Source organism: Nicotiana sylvestris, chromosome 4, assembly GCF_000393655.2.
Source record: "Nicotiana sylvestris chromosome 4, ASM39365v2, whole genome shotgun sequence".
In the NCBI taxonomy this organism is placed as follows: domain Eukaryota; kingdom Viridiplantae; phylum Streptophyta; class Magnoliopsida; order Solanales; family Solanaceae; genus Nicotiana; species Nicotiana sylvestris.
The window spans coordinates 155,554,565-155,571,734 of record NC_091060.1 but is presented as its reverse complement, the minus strand read 5'-3'; positions in this window follow the sequence as shown (position 1 = coordinate 155,571,734).

Here is a 17,170-nt window from a genome sequence, read left to right as displayed (position 1 = left end):
TTTTTGTGCTTCGCGAACGCAAGGCTTTGACCGCGTTCGCGAAGAAGGATTTTCAGGCCTGGGTAGAATGTTTAAAAGGTCGTCTTGTCCGCGAATATGGGTCTATTTTCCCCCATAGTTGCTCGTTTTTGGAGATCTTTGAAGGAGATAGAAGAGGGATTCAAGGGGAAACGTTCGAAGGTAAGATTATTGGTCTAGAAGCTCGATTATTATGTGAATTTCACCTAGAAAATCATGGTATCTAAGCCTAAAATTGAAGTACTAGGGCTTGAAATTGGAGACCAAACATTTGGGATTTGAAGGGCCATTTGTGGATGGATTTTGATGTTCTTGGTATGTATGAACTCGTGGGGAGATAAGGAATATGTTGATGTAAAAATTTTCGAATTCCGAGACGTGGGCCCGGGGGGTCGGGTTTGGCCAATTTCGGGATTTTTGGTATTTTCGATTGTTTTCGCTTGGGCTTCGTTCCCTTAGCACATTTTGACGCCATGATTCTGATTTTGAATAGATTCGACACGAGTGGAGGCCGATTCGAGGGGCAAAGGCATCGCGGAGTAGTATTTTCACCGGTTTGAGATAAGTAACCATTGGAAATCTAGAACTGAGGGTACAAAACCCCGGTATTGGACTTGTTATTGTTAAATGCGGTGGCACACATACTAGGAGACGAGCGTGTGGGCGTTGTTGATACCCAATTTTTCCCTATGTATTTCTATACAAAATACTTTCAAAATAGCATGTACATGCATATATAAGTATGCCCCAAAATCATCAATTTTTGGTATTTTTCCTAATTCTTAAAAATTTTAAAATCAATTTATTGTCTATTTTAGCAGTACAAAATCTATAATTTTCCCAAAATCATCAATTTTGGTGAATATTTATTTTATTCCCATATTTATACCAAAATATAATTAAGGTGATTTTTGCATATTTTTACAAATTTATTTGGTATTTCTAAAGTTAAATTGCATATAATTGCAATTTTAGCCTACTTTAAGATTTAATAGCATTTTATAATTGTAAAATTTGTCCCAATATTTTAAATTAATATTTATATATTGTTAATTGGGTCAGTACTTTTAATTTGCTTTTAAAATCATCTTTTTATTTTTATAAAATAAAAAGAAAAAACTGGCTATTTAACATTTAGCCTCATTTCATTTCAATTACAGCCTATTTACATTTCAATTTTAGCCCTCAAATTAACCCAATCTGAACACCCAATTGGACCGGCCCAATTTCATTTTAACCCGACCCCCTTAACCCATTCACTAACCCGCCCGACCTTTCTTTTAATCCAGGCCGTTGATCGTTTTGATCAACGACCATGATCCTCCCTTACCATTTTAATTCACCTAACGCTACCCTAATCCCCCCATTTCATTTTGATAGTCGCCTTTGGATACTCTCATCTCTCAAACTCTCTCGAACCTTCCCCTAACCCTAGCAGCCTCCCATCATCCTCACCTCAAACCCTAGTCGTCGCCTCTCACTGAAACCCTAATCCATGGCTTCCCAGGCTTATCGGAGGCCTATACCAGCCTCTCATGGCTTCTACGTGCTCGTTTCTGAGGTCCTATGACCAGATCTTGAAAGGTTTCGACCAAGCCTTTGCTTGATGACTGTTCTCCGGTCGTCTTCAACCTTTGTCCGGCCAGCCATGGCTATCCGAGTTCGACCTTCTACTCTCTTGCTTAGATCAATGGTTTTCAAAGCCTACCTCATCACCTAGGTTTCTTACGAAACCCTAATCTCTAAGGTTCCTCCGATTTTATTTCAGATCTGCTCCGTATCTATGTGTGTTTTGAACTTGCTAAGCATTGTTTCTCAAAGTTTCTTTAATTTTGCTTTCAAAACTCTTTATTCTTCAACTAGGGTTTCATGTTAAGTTATTTCGAATCTCTTATCTGATTCTCGACATGTTTTGCTTGTGTTGTTTTTCTATTTGAGTTAGCATGTTGAAAACCCTAATTTTTGGAATTTTGTTTGAGTTTCTTAGTCTGTTTGTTTGTATTAGTTTGATTTACCTTGTTTACACCTGATTATCGTTGAAAACCCTAATTTTTGGGGTTTATTTGAGATTCTGAATTCACTTATTTGTTTCACTTGTTTATTGCCTCTAAACTCGACTAATTTTCGAAAACCCTAGTTCTTTGGGGCCTATTCGAGTCCCTTGAGTTTATTCGTGCAATTCGTCTGTCTGAAGTTGCTCAGCATGATTCTTTTTGTTTCAGCATCTCTCTTCCTTATGTGATTCCTTTTTGTTCTGACTTCCCACTATTTGTCAAAATCGACTATGTTTTCAGAAAGGTTTTTACTTGATTCTTCGCATGCTTCTGATCTTTTCCTCTACTACTAAATCACTGAAACCTGACCTACGTGACTATCATGCTATGAATGCTTGCTCTATGCTATTACTGTATGCTGTTTTTTCTTGCCATAGCTTGGCCTCACATGTCTATTACTTGTGCACTTCATTTATATACCGAGTCCCTTCTGTGATTGATTTTCAAACTCGTGATTGATTTTCAAATCTTTTCCTTATGAAATTCTGATTTTTTACTCGCCCATTAAGGTTAATTAATTCTCTCTCTTTTTTGGCCTTACCAGATCCTTTCCAAAAATAAGTACATTCCTGTATTTAGACTTAATCCCTTACTATATGGTTTTACTGCTCCTTTTATGGTAGCAATCATTCTGCTTACAAATTGATCTCCTTTTCTTATATTAATCCTGTTAGTGTCCGTTTGAGCAGTAATCCCTTGATTAAAGGGGAATACCTATGTTAATTGATTCTAACTGTGTTTATTTTCATGTTTGTGTTGAAACCTTATTTGTTACCTTATTCTCTACTCATTTTCAAAACTATAAATACCTGTATCTCTTCTCTTTCAAAAAACAAGTTCGAACACACAACATAAGTCACCACTTCTTCTCTCAAATACACTTAGGTTTTCTAAAAAAGCATTCGAGTTTTCTCTGAACTCATAAGCTCTCTTCTCTGATTGTGTTTTGGCTGCAAGTATCCTGCTTTTCTTTGTGCTTACTTTTCTGCAACTGGTATGTCTCTTCTTGTTTAAATTCTGCCCCACTCTTATGTGTTTATGCTTCAGTTTTTTCTTTGTTTATTTTACTGCTTTCTGCAAGCTTGCTATTCTTGCTCCTATATGAATCCCCATCCCTGAACCCTTTGTCTGCTGAGTTATGGTTCAGAAAACATGACAACCCTTGACATTGTTGTTCATGTATATGGACTAGACTCCCTGAGTCCTAAACTCTTTCAATTCCCATTCTTTCCCCCCCCCTTATATGTATTCTGAGATTGAGACCTTGGTCTGGCAGTGTCCTAATCACTGCCCAGACCATAGTCTGACCTTCAATAGGTCTGTGCTCTTATTTGTTGGCTGAACAGGCTTGGTCAGGGGTGTGCCAGCCTACCTTGTGGCTAGGCATGACCACCAGCCTGCCATGGCATTCCCCAACCCCTCTCTTGCACTTACACTCATTCTTAGAACCTAAGTTTTGCCCCTCTCTTGTGAGCCTTGCTTTGGGATCCATGAGCTCCCTCTGAACTTGGACACCTGAGGGCTGGCTCTTCCACACTGCACTGTAACTTTTTCTAATTAACATCTTGGGTGTAAGCACTGCCTGAAATTCCTGAAACTCCTTGGATCTCTGAAACACCCTAGATAAGAGAAGGCTTTGGAAATCTTGATCTCGGAAGTGGTTCAATCTCATATTGTTAGACACTAAGTCTAAATTAGGCTGCTCGGATGTAGCTGTGATTTCTGATGTACTTTTAATTTCTGTCTTATTTTTATTGGCCTGTAATAATTTGTACAAACTCATGGGGTATTTAGTGAAAAAGGGAGGGGGAGGGGGTTACTTTTATGCACAAAGGATATAAACCATGACTATAGGATTTAATTTCTGGTCTGTGCAACTCTACACGTAGAGACCATGCCTATAGGATTTAACTTCTAAACTTTCTGCAACTATGCATATAGATATCGTGCTGATAGGGGTTTACATTTCTGCATATAATGATACCATTAGGCAAACTGTAGGCTTAATTATAAAGTTGCATATAGATACCATGTTTGTAAGACTCCTGTTAAAAAGTGTTAAAATCAGTTAACATATAGAAAGCTTGCCTATAGGAACTTCGAGTCGGAACTGTCTCATTTGTTCAAAACAGCACCAACCGTTTAAATTAATATATACTTTGGTAAAATTGGCAGTCTTCTGCGATTTTCCGAACCTCGTAAGTTAACAAACATTTTCTAAACCAAACTGGCATTTTCTGAAACTCACTTTTTCTGATAAGGTTCATGAAACTCTTTTTTTCCAACTAGTCTGCATGTCTTTTGAAGCTCCTTTCTTTTCTTTTAAATCTTTTTCAAAACAGTACATTCTTTTTCTGAAACTCGTTTCACTCTGATAAAAAACTGGTAACTCTTCATAACCAGTTCGCTTTTCGAAATCGTTAGTTTTATCCAACACATAGCTGAAAGTAGACTAGTCCTTAAGAACTGCATTCGAGCAAGCTTAATGAAGACTTCCTGTCTAAAAGTATGTGTTGAACCAGTCCGCTTATCGCTTTAATTTTAAAGACCAAACCAGTACATGCAAGACATGCTAAACTCTATGGCTTATCTGACTTAAGGAGGTTTACTTGAGCCTTACTTGCTTATCTGCTTCCCCTTTTACTTGCATTATGTATTTTGATTGACGCCTAGTGTTTTGTCCTTTGAAAGCTCTCAAAAGGCCCCAAACCCCTTTCTCTTTAGGATTAGTAGTCCTAAATGCCTCCGGGACTTATAGGATTGGGACGGGTACTAGCATGCAATAAGTAACGAAACTTTTCGCGCTTTAATACCTTAACGGGGTGGGATGGGTAGAATATGGATATGATGACCGGTGCGCTAATATCACGTGCGACCCCTCTTCTGAGGAGTGATTGCTGGATATTGCATTGGTGTGATCCATATTAATCGTAAACCTAGGACCCCCTCCCCTTATTTGCTTTCATCTCTTCTCGTGAGACCATTCAAATATTTTTTTTTATAAATTTCTGTCCTCTATACTTACCTTCAAAAGTTTTCAATCTAATTAATGTTGTATGCAAGTCCTTATTTGAGCCTTGATTGTCTGCTTAAAGTCAAAATTGTAGCATGGCCAGGACCACACTAGTGGATCTTGAGGGGTGCCTAACACCTTCCCCTCGAGATAATATCTAGCCCTTACCCAACCTCTGGTTCTTCATCTCAATTCTTTCTTAAAGTGTACTAATGCACTATAATCATTAGGTGGCGACTCTTCAACTTCTAAACCCAATTCTCAAAAGGGAATAGAGTTGTCCTCCCAAATATCGTATACCCGATTTCGACCCACGCATAGAAAAAGTGGGCGTCGATAGCATGGCGACTCCGCTGGGGATTCTTTAGGCTTTTACCACTACATGCTGCTTGTGACTTTACTATCTCATTAATTGCTTTATTTACCGTCTTTTATTCTTTCACTACGAAACTGACTTGGCTCTTCATGTCTTTTCTTTCCTTTAACTGCTTCCTTTACTGCTTTATTTAAATACTGTTGTGATTACTGCAATTATTGTAATCATTTATCTTATGAACGTGGAAATACATGTCAATTTGTTTCATTCTTGTAAACTACATCTTCAACATCATATTCCACTCGTGCCAAACAAATACCATAGAAACTCTTATAATGAGTGGTTGCGCTCTTCCAATATTATTACCCTTTAAATTTGGCAAAGGCGTATTTGCGGTAAAACCAGTCGATCAACAGTGCAGTCGACAGTTCCGTGCCTTTCCCTCTTGAGTTGTCCGCTCAAGGGTACCTGTTTAATACCCCAATAGAAACCTTACTCTGTTTAATTGTACATGCATCATGGTCAAACCTAGCCGAGTCAGTTATGTTGTCCGCATAATGACTCATTAAGATAACCTTGTCCCAAGTCCATCGGGTTTCCCTGAAACCCAAACGGACACCTACATGTTCTTTGCATTTATTTGGAGAACTAAATGCTTTTTATGCTGATTATTGGTATTAAATAGTCGAGTCCGGTGGGGGTGAGGTCTTAACCCTTTGTTTTGCAGAAAATGAATGACAAAGTTCCTGACTTCGGTATGGTAAACATACCTTCACTCTTACAGACTTGGTAGAGAAACCTCCCATCGAGCAACCAAATCAACGAATGGAAAGAGAGAGTCACCAAATCTAGTGAGAAGCTAGAATACCTGGAGTACAACTTGCTGGAATTGGAAGGGAAAGTGAGGAAAAGAGTCATCATCTGTCAAAATGCTGAGGAATGCAAAGGATAACGTCTGGCGATAGCAGTTTTACTGGAAAATCTGCGCGAGCTGGAGGACTTGATCAACGAGAATATTCAACCTGAAGAAGGTCCTTCTGGGACCAAGTAGTTAGGAGTCTTTCTTTTCGCTTTTAATGTAATAAGGCCAATGGCCATTAGTGACATTTTTACTTTCCGCTATTTTAGTATCGTTTTGGGATTCGTCTTATTTTTGTCAATAAAATGAGGCATTTAGCATTATAAGTTCTCCAAATTAACTTGTCGCTAGGCCTACCTCGGGCACAACGAGGCACCCAAATTAGGACGTGATTTATATTCTTGCACAATGTGTTTAAATACTGCAACATTTTTCCTCATAATCCGCACTAACTTGTTACCTTTTTGTTTTTCTTTTCTTTTATTATTCCCCTCCCCAAAGGTTAGTTCGTGCATTCTGGAACCATCATCATACAGTACAAGATCCAAGGGCCCTCCACCTCCTCCTCCTCCGAGTCCTATCCGAGGAGAACACCTCAGCAATTGGTCAATCAGAACCACCAGGGCCCGAAAGCTTCGGGGTAGCAAGGCTAAACAAAAGCGCCATGCATCACATTTTTACTTTTTACTAGCTGATTTTATTTCCGCATTATCTTTAATTTTGAAAAGAGCTCTGATATTCAAAACAATTATGAATTCAATTGAAGCATTTCAATTTATTATATATCTCGCTCTTATTATTTTTTCTATCATTCACTTTATTTTACACAACATTACTATTACTTTCCTTGACGATGAACCAACGATTGTGACTTGCAACGAGACAACGCAACAAACGGATATGGATTCAGAAGAGGATGATATACCAGAAGAGGTCGTCAGAGAGGTTGAGAATTTTGAGAATAGGCCTAAGTCTAACTTGGACGAAACTGAGGTCGTTAATCTAGGAGATACAGAGAATGTCAAAGAAACGCGCATCAGTGTTCACCTGTCAGCATCAGCAAAGAAAGAGTACATGGAATTCCTAAAGGAATATGAAGACATATTCGCCTAGTCGTATGATGATATGACTGGTCTCAGTACATCCATTGTAGCTCACAAACTGCCAACAAATCCAATATGTCCGCCAGTAAAGCAGAAGCTCAGGAGATTCAAAGCCGACATGAGTTTGGAAATCAAAAAAGAGGTTACCAAGCAAGTCGAAGCCAAGGTTATCAGGGTAGTAGAGTATCCGACATGGTTAGCCAACATCGTGCCAGTGCCAAAAAAGGATGGGAAAGTTAGAGTTTGTGTTGACTCCTGGGATCTTAACCGGGCCAGTCCTAAAGACAACTTCCCCTAGCCGAACATACAGATTCTAATTGACAACTGCGCCAAGCATGAGTTACAGTCTTTCGTTGATTGTTTCGCTGGGTATCATCAAATAGGGATGGACGAGGAAGATGCAGAGAAAACGGCTTTCATCACGCCATGGGGAATGTACTATTACAAAATGATGCCATTTGGTTTGAAGAATGCTGGTGCCACCTACATGAGAGCCATGACTACCATCTTTCATGACATGATACACAAGGAGATCGAGGTATATGTGGATGATGTCATCATCAAATCCAAGAAAGCCAGGGATCACATGGAAGACCTAAGAAAGTTCGTCAACAGACTGAGGAGGTACAATTTGAAACTGAATCCTGCCAAGTGTGCATTCGGGGTTCCTGCTGGTAAATTATTGGGTTTCATCGTGAGTCATCGAGGAATAGAATTGTTGGATCCGTCGAAGGTCAAAGCTATCCAATAATTGCCACCGCCAAAGAACAAGAAAGACGTGATGAGACTCAACTATATCAGCCAGTTCATAGCTTAGTCCACGATCATTTGTGAACCTATATTTAAAATATTGAAAAAGGACGCTACCACCAAGTGGACTGACGATTGTCAGAAATCTTTTGACAGAATTAACGAATACCTATCAACGCCGCCGGTCTTGGTTCCGCCTGAGCCAGGAAGACCCCTATTGCTTTACCTTGCGGTATTGGATGGAGCATTCAGTTGTGTTCTGGGACAACATGATGAAATAGGGAGAAAGGAGAAAGTCATCTACTATCTCAGTAAGAAGTTCACACCGTACGAGGCCTGGTATTCTCTTTTAGAACGCACTTGTTGTGCTCTGACTTGGGTCGCGCAGAAGTTGAGGCATTACTTCTGTGCTTACACTACTTATCTCATATCCAGAATGGACCCTCTGAAATATATCTTCCAGAAACCCATTCCCACTAGCAAGCTCGCCAAGTGGCAAATCTTGCTAAGTGAATTCGACATTGTTTACATGACCCAGAAAGCAATCAAAGGGCAAGCTTTTCACAGTGGAGAAATCCTGTACAAGAGGACTCCCGATTTGGGTTTACTAAGGTGTGTCGAAGCAAAAGAAGTATCCAGGCTATTAGACGAAGTGCATGCAGGGACATGCGGGTCGCACATGAATGGTTTTGTCTTAGCAAAGAAGATACTCCGAGCAGGGTATTTTTGGATGACTATGGAAACAGACTGTATCCAGTATGTTCGCAAATTCCATCGCTGTCAGATACATGCAGATATGATAAAGGTGCCTCCAAACGAGCTTACTGCAACAAGCTCACCATGGCTATTCGCCGCTTGGGGAATGAATGTTATCGGACCTATCGAGCCTGCCGCATTAAATGGGCACAGGTTCATCTTAGTGGCAATCAATTATTTTACCAAATGGGTCGAAGCAGCATCATACAAGGCGGTCACTAAGAAGGTTGTGGAGGATTTCGTCCGCGACCACATTGTTTGTCGGTTCGGAATTTCAGAATTAATCATCACCGATAATGGTTCCAATCTTAACAGGGACTTGATGAAAGCAATGTGTGAAACAGTCAAGATCAAACACAAGAACTCTACAGCCTACAGGCCTCAGATGAATGAAGCTGTGGAGGTAGCCAACAAGAATATCAAGAAGATACTAAGGAAGATGGTCGAAAGGCACAAAAAATGGCATGAAAAATTGTCATTCACCTTATTGGGATACCGCACCACAGTCCGCACATCGACCGTAGCAACTCCCTACATGCTGGTTTATGGTACAGAGGCGGTCATCCCCACCGAGGTAGAAATTCCTTCCTTAAGGATCATACAAGAAGTAGAGTTGGATGATGCAGAATGGGTAAAAGGTCGCTACGAGCAGTTAGCCCTTATAGATGGGAAAAGGATGAATGCAGTTTGCCATGGTCAGTTGTATCAGAACAGAATGTCCAGAGCCTTCAACAAAAGAGTTAAACCAAGGAAGTTTACACCGGGGCAACTGGTGTTGAAGAAAATATTCCCACATCAAGATGAAGCCAAGGGGAAGTTCTCTCCCAATTGGCAGGGTCTGTACATGGTTCACCGGGTTCTAACTGGAGGAGCCCTTATTCTTGCAGAAATGGATGGAGAAGTCTGGCCAAAGCCAATCAATTCAGATGCTGTGAAACGATACTATGTGTAACCACTTATGATTCCCTTATGATGTAATTTGAACTACGCCTGACCTGATTCCCGTTTAAGAGGGGATGCATAGGCAGCCTTATGGGTTCGGTCACAATTTAATAAAAATTCCATTTTTCCCCGCTATTGGAACTGGGGCAGAATTTTGAGGAGGACCCTCAAAATTTTGAAGTTGATTTTAGTCCATTCATCGCAAGAAGCGCCAGCCCAGTAAACTGGGGCAGAATTTTGAGGAGGACCCTCAAAATTCCGAAGACGATTTTTTTAGTCATTCAGCACAGCCGTCAGAAATGTCCGCTCAGCAAACTGGGGCAGAATTTTGAGGAGAACCCTCAAAATTCCGGAGCGAAAGAGGTTGCAATGTCTGGAACCACGTCGCAGTCGTTGGTTTATCTAAAGAAAACTATTTTCGATTATATACTTACGTTATATTTACTAAATCATGCATAACTATTATCCAGATTGCTGTTGTTTAGCGACGCTACCCTGATGACACACAACGTCAAGAGCCCGAGGAAGATGAACTAACCTTTTCCCCTTACAGAACTCACAATTCTTCTTTGGATGCAGACACTCAATTCGCAATATCATTAGATATATTTATGCACTCACACTTTCCCAAGAATGCAACTTCTCAGAACCATCACGTGCCCGCAATTGCTATCCGTACACAATCTCCCTAGCAGTAATATTGTCATAATTGGCTATCAGCTAAGAGTTCTTACTACTAATCGTCCTTTTACATTCTTGCACTGCATAAGGCTACTTTTCTGCCTTCCGAGGTTAAGCTCTACCTCCATCATCATCTGCATAAGGCTACCTTTCTACCTTCCGAGACTAAGCATTGTCTCCATCCTGCATTTCTCTGCATTGCATAAGGCTACCTTTCTGCCTTTCGAGACTAAGCATTGTCTCCATCCTGCATTTATCTGCATTGCACAAGGCTACCTTTCTGCCTTCCGAGACTAAGCATTGTCTCCATCCTGCATTTCTCTGCATTGCATAAGGCTACCTTTCTGCCTTCCGAGACTAAGCATTGTCTCCATCTTGCATTTCCTTGCATTGCATAAGGCTACCTTATCTGCCTTTCGGGACTAAGCCCTGTCTCCATCTATATTTTTGCATAAGGCTACTTTTCTGCCTTCTGAGGTTAAGATCTACCTCCATCATCATCTGCATAAGGCTACTTTTCTGCCTTTCGAGACTAAGCTCTATCTCCATCTGCATTTTGCATAAGGCTACCTTTCTGCCTTCCGAGGTTAAGATCTACCTCCATATGCATTTCCTGCATTGCATAAGGCTACCTTTCTGCCTTCTGAGACTAAGCTCTATCTCCATCCTGCATGGCTAAAATATCGCCACTTTATTTTCTTGCATCGGCTAAAAGATCGCCACCTTATCTATCTCGCATGGCTGAAATATCGCCACATTTTATTTACGTCTTGCATCGGCTGAAATATCGCCAAATCCTACATTTCATGGGCTTAAAGATCGCCACCTTCTGCATTTTATGGGCTGAAAGATCACCAAATTGTCCAAAGGTGTCATTGTTCGGAGGCACCATTTGCATAGCCCGAGAACGCCATGCCATGGCCTGAGGACCCCATTTTATATTATGCATATCATTATTCAAAGGCATCATAGTTCGGAGGCATCATCTACATGGCCCGAGAACATCATTTCATGGCCTGCAAATCTTTATTTACGCTCTTCATAGCCCGGGACATCATGGTCCAAGGACGTCATCCTAACCGTCCAAAGACAACATTCATGGTCCAATGGGAATTTGCATCACGTTTAAATTTATGCACAATATATGTTCGTATTGCTCATTTGCAGGTAAAACGTCTAGCAACGTCCATCTTATCAGGAGCGATCTCGCTCCGGTTCCCGCAACCTATCAATTTTCAAAAACCTCTCTCAATCTAAACATCACGTTCGTCCGTTTCAAATCTCCATCGACATATTCCGTCAATGGTTCCTGAACTACATATGGCCTGATTCCTATAAGACAAGGGATATGTAGGCGGCTCATAGACCAGATCTCGGTCAAAACTCCTTTCAAATTGCCACTTCCGGTCAAAATTGTCCATCATATCTTTACCCGACAACTCTTTCATCCTCCTCGGTAAAGAGGGGCAGCTGTTGATACCCAATTTATCCCTATGTATTTCTATACAAAATACTTTCAAAATAGCATGCACATGCATATATAAGCATGCCCCAAGAGGTTTGGTATTTTTCCTAATTCTTAAAGATTTTTAAAATCAATTTATTGTCTATTTTAGTAGTACAAAATCCATAATTATTCCCAAAATCATCAATTTTGGTGAATAATTTATTTTATTCCCATATTTATACCAAAATATAATTAAGGTGATTTTTGCATATTTTTACAAATTTATTTGGTATTTTTTAAGTTAAATTGCATATAATTGCAATTTTAGCCTACTTTAAGATTTAATAGCATTTTATAATTTTACAATTGGTCCCAATATATTAAATTAATATTTATATATTATTAATTGGGTCAGTGCTTTTAATTTGCTTTTAAAATCATTTTTATTATTTTTATAAAATAAAAAGGAAAAACTGGCTATTTAACATTTAGCCTCATTTCATTTCAATTACAGCCTATTTACATTTCAATTTTAGCCCTCAAATTAACCCAATCTTAACACCCAATTGGATCGGCCCAATTTCATTTTAACCCGACCCCCTTATCCCATTCACTAACCCGCCCGACCTTTCTTTTAATCCAGGCCGTTGATCGTTTTGATCAACGGCCATGATCCTCCCTTACCATTTTAATTCACCTAACCCTACCCTAATCCCCCCATTTCATTTGATAGCCGCCTTTGGATACTCTCATCTCTCAAATTCTCTCGAACCTTCCCCTAACACTAGCAGCCTCCCATCATCCTCACCTCAAACCCTAACCGCCGCCTCTCACTGAAACCCTAATCCATGGCTTCCCAGGCTCATCAAAGGCCTATACCAGCCTCTCATAGCTTCTACGTGCTCGTTTTTGAGGTCCTATGACCAGATCTTGAAATGTTTCGACCAAGCCTTTGCTTGATGACTGTTCTCCGGTCGTCTTCAACCTTTGTCCGGCCAGCCAAGGCTATCCGAGTTCGACCCACACATAGAAAAAGGGGGCGTCAATAGGCGTGCACTGGTAGGGATTGTGACTTGGTCCGCCTATAGCGACTATTACGTTGCATATTTGATTTGGAAATATTATGTTATCCCTATTTTGGATATTTATATTGTATTATGGGCTGTATGCCATGTTTGGGGCCTTGTGCCTACATGAGCAACCCTTAGGGGCATTTTGACTAGTTTCCTCACTTTACTTGCTAGAAGCATATCCTCAGTCTTGTTTTACCCGTTTGAATGATTAAAACTGATTTTATCACTCTACTCCTAATTGTGAGGACTATTTGGGCTGAGTTCCCTAATCTCTAATAATAAGCCCGAGAGGCTATGAGGTTAATGACTGAGAGAGGTTGAGAACCTAATTGTGAGGATATTTGTATATATGTGAGTTATGGATCGGGCTGCACACAACAATAATACTTATATGGATCGGGTTGCACGCCGTAGTGATATGACGCTTAGGCTGTAGGAGCCTCTCCATAGTCTGCTTACCCCTAGTGAGCGTAGTTGACTATAAATATATGGATCGGGCTGCACGCCGCAACAGTTACTATGATTTCTATTATTATTATGAGATATAATGAGCCGAGTGACTGAGAGGCTGCCCGAGGGGCCATATTATGAGTGATTCCTTGCCCGAGGGGCCCTGTTATGATGTTTTCACTATTTTCACTCTTCTTTTAAATAAGCCTTTGTTGGATATATTGCTAAGTAATCGATTTCAATGTTTCAAATGGAAATGATGATTTTTATGACGGAACTGATTTTTAAGCTATATGTTTTGAACTGCTCGTCATTGCTTTCAGTCCTTATTTACTTTAGTTACTTACTTAGTTCTTTCAGGTGTTTTAGCATTTGACTGAGACTTCGAGGTAGCTGCATGGCGTCCGCAGCCCTGTTCTCTCCCTACTATCTTATTATTTTCCGCATTTCCTAGACTATTGATGTATTAGGTAATCAGACTTGTATTCGAGGCTCTAGACTCTTGACACCAGATTGTTGGGGCTGTGTAGTTTCCCTGTTATCTTGACTTCTGCATTTTTCTGTTGCTTAAACACTTATAACGAATTTGGTATTTAATACTTGCGTTAGAAAATGGCTTAAATGTTAAAGGAAAAAGGGTTATGGTAAATTGGTTAGTGGGCTTGCCTAGTAATTTGATAGGAGCCATCACAACCGATATTTGGGGTCATGACAAGTTGGTATCAGAGCCTAGGTTACATAGGTCTCGCGAGTCATGAGCTGGTTTAGTAGAGTCTCGCGGATCGGTACGGAGGCGTCTGTATTTATCCTCGAGAGGCTGCAGAACCTTTAGGAAAATTCTTCATATTCTTGAAATTCTTGTCCTGCGAATTTGTTGATCCGAATAATAAACTTCTATTATTCTATTCGCTCACAGATGGTGAGGACACGAGCTACTGGGCAGGGTGGACGACCACCAGTTCCACCAGTTGGGGCCACCAGAGGCCGAGGTCGCGGTCGAGGCTGTTGTAGGGCCCGAGCAGCTAGGGCAGCACCTACAAATCCACTAGTTCCCCTCGTTCAGGATCAGGTCCTAGTTGTAGACGCTACAGCAGCACCAACTGTGCTCATTGTGATTCCAGGCCTTCAGGAGGCTTTAGCTCAAATCTTATCAGTGTGTACTGGTTTGGCTCAAGCGGTCTCAGTTACTATGGCCGCAACTACTTCTCAGGCAGGGGGAGGCACCCAGACTCCCGTTGCCCGCACACCTGAGCAGGTTGTGCAGGGACTCCAGACATCGGGGGCATCTCCAGCCCAGCCGATTGCACCAGCTCAGTAGTTTGTGGTACTAGTTATGCCGGATGATGAGCAGTGTCGACTTGAGAGGTTTGGTAGACTTCAGCCTCCGACATTCAGTGGTGCAGAGGGCGAGGAAGCCCAGGGTTTCTTGGATAAGTGCCAGCGTATGCTTCATACAGCAGGGATTCTTGATACCAATGGTGTGGCATTTACTACCTTTCAGTTTTTTGGGGCTGCCTTCACTTGGTGGGAGGCGTATGAGAGGCGTAGGCCTGTTGGTGCAGCGCCCCTTACTTGGCAGCAGTTCTTTATTCTCTTCCTGGTGAAGTATGTACCACAATCGCGCCGAGAGGATCTGCGCAGACAGTTTGAGTAGCTGTGTCAGGGGGAGATGACGGTGATGCAATATGAGATGCGGTGCTCTAGGTTAGCCCGTCATGCAGTTTGGATGGTTCCAACAGATCGATAGAGGATCAGGAGGTTTCTTGATGGCCTCACGTACCAGCTTTAGATCCTCATGACTAGGGAGAGGGTGACAGGTGCTACCTTCGAGGAGGTTGTTGATATCGCCCGTAATATTGAGTCGGTTCACCGGCAGGAGCGAGAGGAGAGGGAGGCCAAGAGGCCTTGGGGATCTAGTAGTTTTAGCAGTGCTCCTTCGAGGGGTCAGTTCCAGCAAGGTAGAGGCCCTTCATTCAGGTAGGCATATTCGGCTCGCCCAGGTTACCGTGGAGCATCATCAGGTCATGGATTTCAAAGTTCTCATTAGGGCCACTCGTCACTTAGTGCCCTTACAGCTCAGAGATCGTCTCGTACTCCATCAGTCCAGAGTTCTTCCATGCCAGGTCCTTCTACTAGTCATTCCAGTGCCAGGGGTTACCTTCATTCCCCATCTCCAGCACCGGTGAGTTGTTATGAGTGTGGAGAGTTTGGGCATATGAGGAGGCAGTGTCCTCATCTTCGTGATGGTCAGTCTCAGCAGAGGGATCAGCCCTTGACTTTTTCTCTAGTTACTTCACCACCGGCCCAGCCAGCTAGGGGTGGAGGTTAGGCAGCCAGGGGTCGCCCTAGAGGGGGAGGTCGATTAGGTGGTGGTCAGGCTCATTTCTATGCCCTTTCGGGTAGACTAGATGTTGTTGCTTCAAATGTCGTGATTTCAGGTATTGTTTCAGTCTTCTACAGAGATGCCTCTGTATTATTTGACCCCGGTTCCACCTTTTCTTATGTGTCCTCATATTTTGCTTGTTACTTGGGTACGCCTCGTGAGTTTCTTGCCTTACCTGTTCATATATCTACCCCGGTGGGCGATACCATTGTTGTACACCGTGTGTACCAGTCGTGTGTGGTGACTATTAGGGGCCTGGAGACCCAGTGGATCTATTATTATTGAGCATGGTGGATTTTGATGTCATTTTGGGCATGAATTGGCTATCTCCATGTCGTGCTATTCTGGACTGTCATGCTAAGACAGTTACATTGGCTATACTGGGTGTGCCACGGATCAAGTGGCGAGGCTTGACCAATTATGTTCCCAGTATAGTGATCTCATTCTTGAAGGCCCAGCGTATGGTTGGGAAGGGATGACTTTCGTATCTAGCCTTCGTGAGGGATGTTGGAGCTGAGGCTTCCAGTATGATTCTATCCCAATTGTGAGGGATTTTCCAGATGTGTTTCCTGCAGACCTGCCAGGCATGCTACCAGACATGGACATTAATTTTGATATTGATATGGTGCCGGGCACTCAGCCCATTTCTATTCTGGCATATCGTATGGCACCAGCAGAGTAGAAGGAGTTGAAGGAACAGCTTCAGGAACTCCTTGATAAGTGGTTTATTCGGCCTAGTGTGTCACCTTGGGGTGCGCCGGTTCTATTTATGAAGAAAAAGGATGGCACAATGAGGATGTGCATTGATTATAGGCAATTGAATAAGGTAACAATTAAGAACAAGTACCCTTTGCCTTGCATTGATGATTTATTCGATCAGCTTCAGGGGGCGAGAGTGTTCTCCAAGATTGATCTCCGTTCGGGCTATCACCAATTGAAGATCAGGGATTTGGATATTCTTAAGACGACTTTCAGGACCCGATATGGTCATTATGAGTTCTTGGTGATGTCTTTTGGGCTGACTAATGCCCCAGCAGCATTCATGCATTTGGTGAACAACGTGTTTCGGCCTTATCTTGATTCGTTTGTCATAGTCTTCATTGATGATATTCTGGTGTATTCACATAGTCAGGAAGAGCACACAAACATTTGAGAGTTGTGTTACAGAGATTGAGGGAGGAGAAACTTTATGCAAATTTCTCCAAATGTGAGTTTTGGCTCAGTTCAGTGGCTTTCTTGGGGCACGTGGTGTCCAGTGAGGGTATTCAGGTTAATTCGAAGAAGATAGAGGCGGTTCAGAGTTGGACCAGACCGTCCTTAACTAC